The sequence below is a fragment of the Corvus brachyrhynchos genome, unplaced genomic scaffold (genome assembly GCF_000691975.1).
Source record: "Corvus brachyrhynchos isolate BGI_N302 unplaced genomic scaffold, ASM69197v1 scaffold346, whole genome shotgun sequence".
In the NCBI taxonomy this organism is placed as follows: domain Eukaryota; kingdom Metazoa; phylum Chordata; class Aves; order Passeriformes; family Corvidae; genus Corvus; species Corvus brachyrhynchos.
In genome coordinates this window covers 379,689-389,641 of record NW_008238644.1, presented here as the reverse complement: position 1 = coordinate 389,641, position 9,953 = coordinate 379,689, and the positions used below count along the sequence as shown (strand labels likewise).

The 9,953-nt window shown below is 46.4% G+C and overlaps 1 long non-coding RNA gene across 1 annotated transcript in view; it reads left to right on the top strand.

The window, feature by feature from the left end:
* The first annotated feature begins 11 nt into the window (after positions 1–11).
* Positions 12–9,953, top strand: part of LOC108447485 — a 23,266-nt gene continuing 13,324 nt past the window's right edge. Inside the window, exons 1-2 of the long non-coding RNA XR_001863089.1 lie at positions 12–2,616; positions 7,959–8,034. This is a non-coding gene — a long non-coding RNA (uncharacterized LOC108447485). The remainder of the gene's footprint in view (positions 2,617–7,958; positions 8,035–9,953) is intronic.

The window sequence follows — 9,953 nt, the reverse complement described above, 5'->3', positions numbered from 1 at the left end:
AAGACTGGAAATGAAGGTCCTTATGCAGTAATACAATTTAATGTGTTAGTTTCTGCACTTAATTTGCAAAGGTGCTGAGAAACTACAGGTCCATCTGAAGCCGAGAAGGGCAGGGTGTCTCTGGATGGTCAGGTATGTCAGTCCACAGCCTGACCATTGCTCTGCAGCATTGCTTTCTATGGGATCTAAGTCAGCAAAAGGTCATGGGAGGGAGAAACCTTTCTTGGTAGTCTTCTTGTACCGTGGTTGGTTGAGAGATCAACTGGAGATTTTCTTAAGCACTTATATTTTGCTATAGTGAATTAATTTAGCAATGTCATCCAAGGAGACAGTGTGTACAAGACCTGTGAGGTGATCCAGGTAGATCAAGTCAAGGAAAGAATAGTTTAGTTGTGTAGCAGAGATAAGAACAGAGAACATAAGAGACCTCTTAAATCCCTTCTTCCCCATTCTGTGAGAATATGGTGCTGAAAATACTCCTTTCAGGTTCTGAATACAAGTTGACATAATAAGGTGGATTTCCAAAAATATTCCAAGAAGCTGGATAGATTTTTCAGTGGCTTGTTGGTGGTATCTAGGTGCCTCATTTGGTATGCTTGAAATGCCTTCCTTCCTTCTAAAGAGCTTCTCTAGTGTCTATTTTATTTTCTCTGGTGAACAAGAATGACTCCTTGATCTTGGGTTTTGTATTTGCAAATAGCCATTCTTTGTATTCCCCTCAGATGAAGAGAGCAAACAAGCATTTAAAGCAAAGAATGCAAGAGCTTGCAAAGTATAAAAGTGAGCTTTTCGTTTTCATGTGTTTGGAGAGGTTACCAGGTATTAGATAAGTAGTCCTTGACGAGTCCTTGGTTTGAATCATGGTATCTGACCACACAGCCACATTCCACATGTGGAATGGTTGTTCCCCATCTGCCTTAAAAATCTCTCTTGCAGCCTCTGAATGATTTAGCCTTTTCTTTATCATCATATGCAATGATAATAGTTGTGTTGGGATAATGGCTTTGGATGGTTCTCCCACAGCAGTTCCTCAGCCTTACACTGGTTACCATGACTCTTCACTCATTGGAGCCAGACTTGGCTCTAGTGTATAATAGGCAAGCCAAAATCTCAGTCCAATCACTCTGCCCTGAACACTTCCAAAATGTGGGTGGGATGTAGATTCTCTCTACGGGGGAAATCATTAGTCAGTGTTTTAAGAAGCAAATAAATGTTGATGGTGGGACTCCTTCATCACAGAAGACAAATCAGGGAAGAAAGATGGAAAGGATCAAAGACAAGTATACTTGTCTGCCTGCATTGGAGCGATCTTTAGGTGGCTTCTCTCCTCTCAGTCTGGAAGGTAAAGTATTGGATCTGAGAGTTATTGGTCTGGGGAAGCTGTTGACACCTGGATGGTGGAAAGCACAGAGAGGAGAGGTTGGTGAAGGGCAGCAAGGGACCACAGAGTCCCTCCCCACTGCCGCTTATTTTCCTTTGTTTGGTGGTGGCTGTTCCTACACCGCCTCAGATGCTCTCCCCTTTCCTGCCTTCCAGAGCGTTGCTCTTTGCATCTCAGTGGATTTATTCTCCTCCGTATCTAATTTTAATTAAAGCTCCTATCTCCCCCCACCACATAATCAGCTGAAGAAAAATGAGCTGGTAAGTCATTGTTTTTACCACTTTGGCGGCAAACAAATGTTATGTCTGGCACACTCGGCACCAAGTCAGAAAATGAATCAGCAGCTGTTGTGACAGAAGCTTTTTCCTGAATGGGGAAACAGAGACAGAGAGAAAACAGGCCAGGGGGAGGTTTCTGCAGTGGGCACTGCCAGCCCCCCATCACCCTGAGGAATGTCTTTGCCCGTTGCTGGGGAAGGTGACCTGGCTGCTGGAGAGGCCCCGCCTCGCCCCTGGCATGGGGCCAGGAGGAGCTGTTTTGTGACTGGTGCTGGATGGGTTCTGATGCCCGTGGCTGTGCCTGGGAGGGGAGCAATGGGATGGGGTGGTTTAGAAAAAGCAAGAGGGACCCAAATCCTTGAAAGCCTTCCTGAAAGCCCCACCTCAGCCAGGCAGGCAGTGGGACTTCATACAGATGCATTGAACAAGAAACACCTATTTGTCCCTGGATGGCACTATGGCATGGTTTGTTTTGTGCCCATCCATGGGAAAAAGGATGAATTACTTCTTTGTGTCTGGATGGACTTGGATCATATTGAATTGTTTTAAGCAATAACCTTGCATGTATTGTACACAGCATGCTGTGAGCTGCAAGGTCTTGGAGGAGAGAGCATTTTATGGTACCCCTGATCACCCTCACCCTTTTGCTTTATCTAATGGTTAACTTCTCATAAGGGCTGAATTTGCCTTGTGACCTTTGGCATCTGCTGATTTTTTTACACCAAAAATTTGGGGGCACATCAAAGATGCGTTTGACTAATATTACGGCCTTGTTAATATATTGCAAACTATTTCTACAGGAGCAGCATCAAAGTTTTATCTGCTAAATAAATATTGCCGGGCTAAGCTAATACACAGAGTAGGTCTGGAAGAATTACCACCGTGGAGCAGGCACAGGGTCCAGCTGGAGAACTCTACTGTTCAACTGGATGATGATCAACACTGGAGCTACAGCAGGTTTGTCTGAGGCAGAGAACCAGCCTCTGTCTCTCCTTGGAAAAGGCAGCTTTGCTAGGGTAGTTTTATAGGGAATAACAGACAACTGAGTCAGCTGAGCTGGTGACTGCAACCTGCATGGCTTCAGTAAAGTCCAAAGGGACAGTGTGTGGTTGCTAATCAGGGCAGGGGTTGTCCTGGGTTTCTGGAGACAATTGTCACACTATTTATAGCTCCTTTCATGCCAAACAGAAAAGCAATATGATCGTGTTTTCCCTGTACCTATAAATTCCCTCCTCACCCCTTGAAAACATGCCCACCCCATCACATGCCACATGGGTCAGAGCAGGGGTTTCTTCTGTGACACAGCTGGAGGGACCCTCTCTACCCCTGGTTTCCTCTTGCTGAGTGTACAGAGTTGTTCACAGTGCAGCACACAGCCTCACCATGCCAGAAACCCCTCCTGGTTTTGGTGTGCTCCAAGTTTCCCTTTCAGCTCCCTTCACACCAGTGCCAGCTCCCTCAGTCTGATCCAATGAACCACTGGTTTGGCTGCATCATAAAAAACCTGTGAAAACGCTGGGCACAAAGCACCTGCAGCTTCACTTGGTCACCCAGCCAGGGGACGAGAATGTGGTACTGAGGGCCTGTCCCACCACAGTCACTGAAGGGTGTTTTTATAGAGATTTGTCATTCACTGATGGAAGCACTGATGTGACAGTCACAGCCACAGACATGCTAGTACTTTGAGTCCTCAATTACCCAGTTCATATAGGAAAAGAACTTGAGGGAGACTGTTCTAATAGGCATGTGGTTACTTTTTCTTTAACTTTTTGTTTTATGACATGTATGGCTGCTGGATTTATAATCCACCAAGAGGAACCCATTAGACCTCCCTTTCTAGGAACACTGCTTTTTATTGTCTTACTATATCATTTATTTTCTCATCCTGATCTTGCAAAACTTTTACATCCAGATGCCGTGGCGCTCTAGCTGCTTGTGTGGCAGCAGCTCAAGGGAACAGGACAGGACCCAGTGACAGCCTGACATTGCCCCAGAGGTTTCTTAACTTCTGGGTAACTTCATCCTCAGCTGCTGAAAGTAATGGGAGGTGGACCAGTCCTTCAAAGTAATTTCACCTGAATCATTCCTGAGTGGGCTTTCAGTTAATTGATTCTGTTTGCAAAGGTGAAAAGGAGGAAAAAGTGTACTAATGATGAGCATGTGCTGTGCCTGCAGAGGTGGTGTGGAGGCACCTTTTCCAACCTGCATGTAAAATGTACCATGCCTGATTCTGAAGGTGTACATGCAGCATGCTTTACAGGATTTACTGAAGTCACTCCTGATTTGCTCCAGGCTGTGATTATGTGAGAGGAAAATGAAGTTCATGGTTTGTCTGAAGAATCAAAATCAAAGGTAAAGGCAGAAAGGTGCAGTGAGGTTTCGGGACTGACTGTCTGTCTGTGCAAGCCCCAGCTCTCTCCTGACCAAAGGCAGAGTCCACCTCCTCCAAGCACATCCTGCTGGCTGTGCTGGCAGCCCTGGGCTCTCTCACAGCAGCACTCAGGGCATGGCTCTGCCATTTTTAAGAGATTCAGGATCAGGCTGGGGCTCCTGCACAGCTGCAGTGCCTTGCCCCTATTTTATATTCACTGAAAGATTTTTGAATGGACTTCAGAAGCCATTAGGAACCCAAATGTCGACTTACACTTGCAAAATGTCTCTGGTTAATGTTTTCCTACTGACGCTCTGCTTTGCTCCCCGCCTGCCAGAGTTTCCTGTGACCTATTTGAAATATCACTCTCCTAAGTGAAAATGTGCCTCTCTTTTTCAAACTTGCAAAACTCACAAAAATAAATAGCCTGATTTGGCCAGTTAATAGCCCTCTCCTGGGGCTCCTCTCAGCAACTAAGAGGCCTTTTAAATACAACATTTGTGACTGCGTCATTAAAGCTCTGCATGATCCAAGCAGACTAAACCAAAAAGAAAGAAATGCCTTATTTGATCTAAGTTTTCTTTTCTTTTAAATAGTGACACTAGAGACCCATTTATTTTTAATTACACAATTGCTTTATTAAAAGCCTAAATCCTGCAGTCCCTAGTCATTGCTCAGGCAAAACTGCTATCATTGTAGGAAGGACCTGTAGGAGTCAATCCTAAAAATAGGGCAGCTGACAAAGTCTGCCTTTCAAAATGGGTTTGCTTTATTTTGAAGGATTTCCTAAGTCAAAGAGAACTTGCCTCTGCTTTGCTTTTCAGTTCTGCAGCAATTTGAAAACTGAATTTAGGAAAACAGTCACTCCAGAAAGCTAAACCACCCTCAGTTTTCCTTTCAGACTGGGTCTGCTGCCCTTTTTTACCCTTAAACACCACCCTCTACAGAGCCATGGTAGTATTTACTGGCACGAGATATGCATGAGAGTTCATAGAATCATAGAATCTCCTGAAGTGGAAGGGACCCACAGGGATCATCAAGTCCAACTCCTGACCCTGCACAAGACAGGCCCAGAATCACACCGTGTTCCTGAGAGTGTTATTCAAATGCTTCTTGAGCTCTGTCAGGCTTGGTGCTGTGACAGTGTACCTGGGGAGCCTGTTCCAGTGCCCAGCCCTCCTCTGGGTTTGTTCTGCCCTGCAGGTCTGGGCACTGCTGGAGCAGTGGGAAGGCCACTTTGAGTCCTGCAGCTCCTCTCTGCAGCCCTGCCTCACCTGTGGGGAGTGAATCCAGCTTCTGGGAGACTGACAGAGGGCAGGATTGATCCCATGCCACTGATCCTGTGCTAAACAAATGCATTTCTGTGTTTGGACTCTGAAGGACAGATATCCTTGCTGGGTTAAGACAGTGCTGCCAGCAGTAGGAGAGTCAGCAGGCTAGCCAGCAACATACACTGGGTTATATTTCTGGGCTAAACTCCAGAGCCTTCAATTTTATTATCTAATTACCCAACCAAACTCATTCATCTTTATTTTTCAGTTTTTCCCACAGATCCCAGTTTAAATGCAGCTTTGCTATCTGAAGTGCTGCCCAGGCACTCTCTGCTTGGAAAAATTCACGGTTTCTCAGCTTTATTCACTCAAACTGTGTTTTCTTAGTGTAAAGGATGAATGGCAGAGATCCCAGCCCTGATCAGCAGCAGAGGTCTACATCAGGCTGTGCTGAGATGAAGGTGGCTGCATCATCATGGGCAACTGTACCAGGGGAAGCAAGAGAAAGAAAATAAACCTCTACTTAAATGTAGGCTTCACCCCCAGTGTGAGGTGTCACTGGATTGCACTCAGGGCTTTGTGGTGTGGCTCACTGCAATGTCTTTATTGGCAAGTATAAACACCAAGAGTTAGTAAATAAAAACAACAGGGGGAAAAACTGCCCCCCAGAAGTTAATGAGACATCAGGAATACATCCCTGGACAATGGAGTCCAAGGGGAAAAAAAAAAATCCTGGTGGCCTATCCTCTTTCACTGCAGGACATGAGCCCTCCTCTCCATATGTTACTGTCGTGTAGATGTAATCCGCGTCCCATGCTGGGGCAGAGGCTCCTGCTTAGCACAACCCTGCCCCTGGGAGGGGCTTATTTTGCAAATATACTGTCTTTTCTGTGCTCCTTCCCTTTATTTCCTAAGGGAATGTGCATACTGGCAGGTTCAGTGGGCATTAAGAGATGGCAAATTGCTAGAAAGCAGAAAACCTTCCCCCAGATCTGTTCTGTTCACTCTCCAGTTTGCAAGGACTGGGTAGGGGGAGAGAGGGGAGAGGTGGCAGATGCTGTGGAGCATGAGGCTGCTGTCTTGCCAGCTTGCTTTCGTGTGAGGGAGGAGAGATGGTAGAGAAGCCCTCTGCAGCCTTTCTCCCTCTGAGGCCCCTTGCAGACAGAGCCCTCCTGGTGCTGCCTCCCAGCCCCAGCACGAAACCCGCTGGATTTGGGGGGCTGTGCCTCATAGGAGGCTGGGGCAGAGGCACAGATGCTTTGTGTTCAGTCTGCCCCCCTGGCCATCGGCTGCTCCCAGGCAGCAGAGCCAGGATGAGCACAGCAGGATCATCCAGGAAGATGTTGGTACTGTGCTGTGCCAAGCTGTGCCATGCAAAGAGCCTGAGAGCAGGAGCTGCTCAGCAGGGCAGCCCAGGTAGGTGTGTGACAGGAAGGACAAACCTCAATTCATGCTGAAGGAAGGAACGTTCTGGAGCAGAGCATACCAGGACACAGAGCAGAAGGGGAAATGGAGATGGGTTTGGTCAGGAGGAGGGAATGAGCATTGTCAGGAGGAGCTGCTACTTGTGGTGATGGAGTGCTGAACCCTTAACATGCCTGGTAAAAACCCATCAGGCTCCCAGGGTGTGCTGTGCTCTTGCAGGCTTCCCTCAGAGACTCTTTCACATGTGGCCACAATTCCGTTCATCCTGCACCTCAGGTGGCAGTGATACCTCTTGCTTTATCTCTACCTGCTGTTGTCTAGGCTTTCTCCAACCAGAGACCAGCTGACTTTATCTTCCCAGATGTTTCTTATGATCTCTCCCATTCTAGCTTTTTACCCCTGACCACAAACAGCACTTGGAACAATTAACACCTTGTGCTCCTAACATCTTATGGTTTACAAGGCAGCTGGTTACTAGGGCAACAACTGCACTTTTTTTCTTTCAGTGTATTGACTGAAAATCAACATTTTATATTAAAGGAAAAGAAAAATAATATTCTCTCTAGCCACAGTGAGTTACAACACCATCTCTCCTGTAATCAAGATATTGCTGAATTATGGTGCTATAAACAAACACTTCTGATATAACCACAAACACTGTGGGACATGTAACACATTGGCAGTATATTTCGAGTGACAAACTCATTTATTGTGGGGAGTGGAAGGAGAAAAACACCTTTCCAGAAGCCACAGCAAGGAATTACAGCAAAGAATGACCTGAGTTTAAGGGTACAGGCACAAAGTAATTCTAACAGCCTGGCCAGAGTAAAGCACTTCAAAGTACCAACAAGATTAGAGCAGTATCAGTAGTTCAGGAGGTGAGGATACAGGACTTGCTTATTCTCTCCTTCCACCTGGCATAAATCATGATTAATTCCATAGCACTTAATAGAATTACGATGCTGTGAGACTGGTGTAAGGAAGTAGTTCCCAGGAGAGGTTGGGGAAGTGAGCCCACAGCTATCCCATAACCTTTGTAGGCCAGTCTGGAGGCTTCCCTGCTTGCAGGTGGGACTCGAGTAACAATCATGAATCATTAAAGTACATAACTATCTGGGAGATCAAAGAGATCAGGAGCTTGAGGTGAAAGTAGCTCGTGCCAGCTGCTGTGGAGGCAGAGAACAGGCTGGGAGCTGCTTGCCAAAGAGATTTCATCTCTTGCTGTGTTCCAGGTGGCTGCTGGGTCACTTTGGTCAGTGGGATTGGAAGAGAGCCATCATCTGCCTCCTGGATGGTCTGCCAGCCCTGGTATGTGGTGAGTTCCAGGTCAGGAGACTTCCTTGCCCAAACAGGGTGATTTTTGTATGCTGTTTTACTATACCACAATGTGCTGGGCCGTTCTGGTAGTCATCTGCTGCCCAAGTTGTTAAATATATGTGAGCTGTCACTAGTGCCTCTCTGGGCTGTGAATGGGACCATGGATGGAGTGGGGGAAGCAGGATGGGCTGGGCAGCTGTTCAGTGTCTCCCCAGCCATGTACAAAAGGACATCTGTGCTGTGCAGTGGGAATGGGAGAAGGAAATAGGGATACTGTCTCCCTTAGTAAACCTGCCCCCTGGAAAAGATAATGTATATAACCATCTACGTGCATACACGAATCTGATAATGATGGAGCACTTGTGACCAGGAACTTCCAGGGCTTAAAGCTTGCTGTCTGTGTCTTATAACTTCTGCATTTATACCAACATGCAGGGTATTTATTAACAGGTTATCCAAAGCTTGCCTAGGGTTTGCAGGACTGACTTTGAAGTAAAAAAAAAACATCTAGACTGTGACGTTTTAAATGACCTAGCTGACACTATAGGTGAGGATGATCAGGCTGCCATTGCTTCTGTAAGGCTGGGTTTCCAAACATGCCTTTCCGAGAACACTGGGGTTCTCTGGCTTTAGTTTTAAGTGAGTTTCAAGTTGAGGGGAATAAAGCTTCAAGCAGTCCCACTGTAGAGTTTGTAAATGAGCACAAAAATGCATTGAATGGGAGCTGTTCAGTGTACAGGCTTCTGATGGGCTTGACAGCACAGCTCAGAAGTTCCTTGAATAATAGGTCTGTGATTTCTGGCAGCCTGCAAGTGCTGAACTTCTTTGGATTTCAAAGCAAATAGATACATCTTAACAAAGACCACCCTGTGTCAGCTATCCTTAAAATTATAGCACACAGATTAAAATAAAATGTGTGTACTTGTCCCTCCTGGGAAACGACGGAAGGAGAAAGCATTATCAGAATTCTTTAAACTCATCTTAACAGTACTGAACCAATTATTTTGTTAAATCTGGGTTTGTTTTCTGCCTCTCAATGAGAACATTTGAAGTCTATCATCTCTACCATTTATGAGTTACCAGTCTGCAAGTGTAAAATTTCCAACTGGAACATATGGTATCAGAGGGAACAAGGGGGAAATATCTTGATTGCTCATGCTCCCCAAACTCCAAATCTACTCCATTTAGTATTTTGCTCACAGTTCCTGCAGGGGAAAATAAAAGAAATCATCTCTGAGCTGAGACCAAGCAATGAACATTTCACCCTGAATGGGAATCTGTTTGAAAAACTTATAAGCAGCTGAAAAGGGAATAGAATAGAAACTACATTTCTGTTTCTTCACAATGGGAAGAACTTAGCAAGGCTGATAAAACCTCTCTGAACCTTCTCTAAGTTCTGACACCTGTCTTGTGGCCTTGCCTCCTGCCAGCACATGGGGACAGAGCAAGTAGCAGGCCAGAGACCAGGTGTTCTCCTTCCTGATGGTGTCAGTGAAGTTGGGCAGTCCAAGGCCGCCAGCAGAGCTGGGCGTGCAGGCAGTGGGGCTGCTGTGGCCTCTGCACAGACCTGGAGATGTGCTCTGCCCCTGAGCCCCCTGGTTCTGGAAGGCTGTGCAGGACACCTTGCTGGCCATGCTGCTTGGGTTAACCCCACTTTGAGTTTGGCCCTGGCCTGAGACTCACCTGCAACGACACAGGACCTCTGAGATCACCAGGCAATACCAGCTATAGGACACTGGGGAGCCACAATGCTCCTGTAATTTGTCAGTTCCTTGCTGGCCTCCAGCCATCCTTGCTGGTACTCCACTGGGTTGAGCCATTCTTGCACGGGCATTCCTTTACCTGTAACAGAGAATGATCGTGCAGACCTTCCCTCCGTGCAGGGCAGCAAGTGTCCCCTTCCTTTGCTT